Source organism: Mus caroli, chromosome X (genome assembly GCF_900094665.2).
Source record: "Mus caroli chromosome X, CAROLI_EIJ_v1.1, whole genome shotgun sequence".
Lineage (NCBI taxonomy): Eukaryota > Metazoa > Chordata > Mammalia > Rodentia > Muridae > Mus > Mus caroli.
The window spans coordinates 2386425-2391312 of NC_034589.1; the positions used below are offsets into that span (position 1 = coordinate 2386425).

General features: G+C 43.1%; 1 protein-coding gene across 4 annotated transcripts in view; it reads right to left on the reverse strand.

Moving 5' to 3' along the window:
- Positions 1-1014: 1014 nt before the first annotated feature.
- The window catches only part of Ftsj1 (FtsJ RNA 2'-O-methyltransferase 1), a 12333-nt gene continuing 8459 nt past the window's right edge, over positions 1015-4888 (reverse strand). For 2 of the 4 annotated variants that reach the window (XM_021153284.2, XM_021153286.2), the window contains exon 13: positions 1015-1407. The gene's annotated coding sequence lies outside the window, so the exon portion shown is untranslated. Of the gene's footprint in view, positions 1408-3266; positions 3716-4888 lie in introns of those variants that run through there. The other 2 variants (XM_029473665.1, XM_021153285.2) reach the window with 2 other exon arrangements.

Consider the following 4888-nt stretch of genomic DNA (forward strand, 5'->3'; position numbering starts at 1 on the left):
TGTGAGCATCCACTCCTGTGTTTGCTAGGCCCCGGCATCGTCTCACAAGAGACAGCTATATTTGGGTCCTTTCAGCAAAATCTTGCTAGTGTATGCAATTTGTTTGTTTTTTCAAGACAGGGTTTCCCTATGTAGCCCTGGTTGTCCTGGAACTTACTTTGTAGACCAGGCTGGCCTTGAACTCAGAAATCTGCCTGCCTTTGCCTCCCAAGTGCTGGGATTAAAGGCGTGCACCACCACGCCCAGTTTGGATCTGTATTTCAATGTCATTCTAGGGTATACAGTGAGTTTGAGGCCAGCCTTGGCTACATGAGACCCTTTCTCAACAAAATAAAGCAAAACCACTACAACAAAAATTGTTTGAGAAATCCTTTGGAAATCTGGGATTATAGTACTACACTTGGCTTCACCTTTTGTTTTGTTTTGTTTTTGAAAAGGGCCTAGCTATACTGTCCACATTGGCCTTGCAGTTCTGGGCTTGAGGGTTTTCATTTTAGGCACTCAAGTAGCTAGGACTATAGGTGGTGGTAGTACTACATCCAACTAACAGACTTTGTGTGTGTGTGCTAGTGAAAATGGAACCCAGGGCCTTATGCATACTAGGCAAGGACCTACTGCATCCTCAGCCCATCACAGGATGTTTTTGAAGGCACACCTGCATATGCACACAAACCTGTCTGAATAATGAGGAAAGCAGATTATGCTGAAATACAGTTATCACCTTACATTTGAATAAAACTGGAAGATAGTAGCTAGGTTTGATGGCACAGGCCTGTAATCTCAGCACTCAGGGAACTGACAGGAGGATTTTGAGTTTTAAGGGCGCTGTAGCCTATATGGGAAGATGTCTTACAAATACCTGCCCAGCCAATCACCCAATTGGGATGCAGTAATAGATGAGATGTCTAATTATAGGATTAATTTATAAAATCAACTATTATTCAAAGTGGTAATATGAGCAGTATTTCAGATGTCTGTGAACTGTCATATAAAAAAGTAAGCCACGTGCATACGTAGGGGTTTTCCTGTTTTGATTTATTGCCAATCTTTGTTAACTGGGATTAAAGCTGAACTTCAGTCACAGTGACAATATTCACGCTTTCCTCCATCATGTTTGGAGGAGGTTCCTGATGTTTGGCCATAGTGAGAACCACTGCTTTGGGGGGAATTCCAGGAGAGGTTTGGAGAGGAGGAATGTGCTCACAGTCTCAACAAATCCCTCCTGTAGTTCTGAGGACTTCTTCACCATTTCTTTGTCGTGATGGAGTTGTTATAGATTCTCACTCTAGGTCGGTCTGTTCAGTCCCCATAGATGACATCTGCAAATAAACTCATCAAGCCAGCTTCTAGTTGTCTTGGCAGGCAGCAGCTTTTGGGCTGTATTAGTTTGATTTTTTCCTGCAAACCCTAACATAAAGGGAAATGTATATATATATATATATATATATATATTAAAAAAACCCCACACGTGTCAAAGGTTAACTACTTCATTCTCATTGCTGTGTAGCTCCTCACTGTGAACAGGCAAGGACTGAACAGGAGGGCCATAGGCATTCAGGAACTAATTTGTTGGGCTGGAGAGATGGCTCAGAGGTTAAGAGCACTGACTGCTCTTCCAGAGGTCCTGAGTTCAAATTCCAGCAACCACATGGTGGCTCCTAACCATCTGTAATGAGATCTAATTCTTCTGATGTGTCTGAAGACAGCAACGGTGTACTCATGTATATAAAATAAATAAATAATATAAGGGCTGGTGAGATGGCTCAGTGGGTAAGAGCACCCGACTGCTCTTCCGAAGGTCCAGAGTTCAAATCCCAGCAACCACATGGTGGCTCACAACCATCTGTAAAGAGATCTGACTCCCTCTTCTGGAGTGTGTGAAGACAGCTACAGTGTACTGGGTTTCATATAATAAATAAATAAATCTAAAATAAATAAATAAATAATATAAAAAAAGGGAAACCCCCTCAATTTTAAAAGAACTAATTTGTCTAAAATTTTTTTTACAGTTATTTATTTTGTGTACATGTGCAAGTGCCGATAACAACTTTGGGGAGTCAGTTCTTCTACTGTATGGGTTACAAGGATTAAACTGGCTGGCCCTTGGGCTTAGCAGGGAGAGTCTTTTCCTCCGAAGTCATCTCTGCAGCCCCAGAACTAATTTCTTAGAAGTAATAATTGGGGCTGGGTACGGTAGTGTGCACCTTTAATCCTTCCCTGGGCAAGCCCCATCACTGACCTACAGCCCACCCGCTTTGGAGTTTTGCTTAAGATGGGGTCTTACTATGTAGCCTAGGCTGGACCATCGCTTATGTACTAGGGTCAAAGGCCTGTGTCACCACACCTGGCCTGCTTCAGTTAAAAAAAAAAGATTTTATTTATGTTCATTTTATGTGTATGACTGTCTTGCCTCCATACATGTATGTAAATGCATTGCATGTGTGCTTGGTAAATATGGAGGGCAGAAGAAAGCATCTGATACCCTGGAATGGGAATTACAGACAGTTGTGAGCTGCCATGTGGGTGCTGGGCACTGCACCCTGATTGTCTGAATGGGCAGCAAGTGATCTTAACCACTGAGCTGTCTTTCTAATTAAGTTTTTTTTTTTTGAGATTACTTGTTTAATTATTTTATGTGCATGGGTGTTTTGCCTTGCATATCTGTGTACTATGTTGTGCCTGGTGCATTAGGTAGGTGTGAACCGCTGGGTTTCAATTTTTTGTTGTTTTATTATTATTTTTTTAGTAGATTTATTTATTTATTTATATTTATATGAGTACACTGTAGCTGTCTTCAGACACATCAGAAGAGGGAATCAGATCCCATTACAGATGGTTGTGAGCCACCATGTGGTTGCTGGGAATTGAACTCCAGGACCTCTGGAAGAACAGTCAGTGCTCTCAACTGCTGAGCCGTCTCTCCAGCTCATGTCTCAATTTTTTAAGGTGCCCTTTATACCAGAAGACTTAAATGTGGGCAACCTGCTAAGCCATGGTCAGAAAAGGACGTCTCCTAATGGCTAGACTAAGTCCACCCTACTGCAGAGCAGCTGGCTTCTTCTATTTCAGGTAGTTTTAACCTTGAATTCTGCTGTGCCCTTTTCCCTGCAATGTTCTTCCCCTAGATAAACCCACACGTCCCCACACCTCAATCCCCTCCATGGTTTCTTTACCTCAGAAAGGTCTTTTAGAAAACACGCTTTTATTTTTTATTTCCTTTTCTCACAGGATCTCTACATAGCCCTGGCTGTCAGATTGCATGTAGACTAGACTGGCCTTGAAATCGCAATCCTGGTGCCTCTGCCTCCCACCTGCCTGGCTAGAAAAAAAGAGTTTCAAAATTCTAAACTCCTGACTGCATTCTCTGACTTCCTCCATTTTGTTCTACTTTTTCCTACCTTCCATAGCCAGTATTCCTTTTACATGTGCAGCCATGCATTTCAGTGACAGGGCGCCTCTGTGGGAAATACACCCTGGGTGTTTTTGTTATTGTATAAAAATAAGCAGGTATCTTAGGAGACCATTGTTTCTGAAGTACATTGTACACACAGGCAAATACAAATTACAATGTATAAATCCCGGCTCTTTGTTTCCTGCTGGTTCTCTAAACCCAGAATGCCTGCAAAATATTCACTCAGTAAGTATTTATTAACCCCCTCAACAGGTAGTAGCGAAATGCTTCAAGTCCTTCAGATGCTCTTTGCACGTTCATTTACTGAGAAAAGAAAAGAAGAGAAAACAAACCAAACAACTTAGCGGTGGGGGCCAGGGGCTAGAGAGATGGCTCAGTGGTTAAGAGCACTGCCTATTCTTCCTCAGGTCTTGGGTTTGATTCTCAAAATCTATATGGTGGCTCACAACTACCTGTAACTCCAGTTCCAGGGGACCTGCTACCATCTTTTGGCCACCTCCATAGCTCCAACTTTGTTTTTATTGAAGATAGGGTCTCATGGAGCCCAGGCTGTCCTCTTGGGCATACAACTTGGTATAGAGTTGCGGATGACCTTGCATTTCTGAATGTCTGTGGTGGTTTCAATGAGAATGGTCCCCAGAGGCTCATATATTTCAATGCTTGGTGCCCAGTTGGTGGAAGTGTTTTGGGAGAGATTAAGAGTTACAATCTTGTTGGAAGAGGCGTTGTCACTGGGGACAAACTTTGAGGACGCAAAGGCCCAGGTTATTCCGTAATCTTCCCCCCCCCACACCCCCCTCCTCTGTGTGTGACTGCCCCGTGGTTTATATCTCACAATTACTAATTACAATTACTCCAGAGCTATACCTGCCTGCTGCCATGCTCCCTGCTATGGTGATCATGGGCTCAGCCTCTGAAACTGTAAACCCCCCAATGAAGGTTCTCTTCTATAAAGTGCCGCGGTCATGGTGTCTTATCAAGGCCATGAAAACGTAACTAAGAGAACTTCCTACCACAGGATCACTGGCATGCGCTACATGGTCCTGGGGCTCAGAGCCCTGTCCATTCCACACAAGCATTTTACCAACTAAGCTACATCCCCAGCTCTTAGTATATCCGTTTTTTCTTTTCTTTTCTTTTTTTTTTCAAGATTTATTTATTGATTATATGTAAGTACACTGTAGCTGTTTTCAGACACTCCAGAAGAGGGCATCAGATCTCATTACAGATAGTTGTGAGCCACCATGTTGTTGCTGGGAGTTCAACTCAGGACCTTTGGAAGAGCAGTCAATGCTCTTACCCACTGAGCCATCTCTCCAGCCCCCGTTTTCTTTTCTTTTTTTTCTTCTTTTTTTTTTGGTTTTTCGAGACAGGGTTTGTCTGTATAGCCCTGGCTGTCCTGGAACTCACTCTGTAGACCAGGCTGGCCTCGAACTCAGAAATCTGCCTGCCTCTGCCTCCCAAGTGCTGGGATTA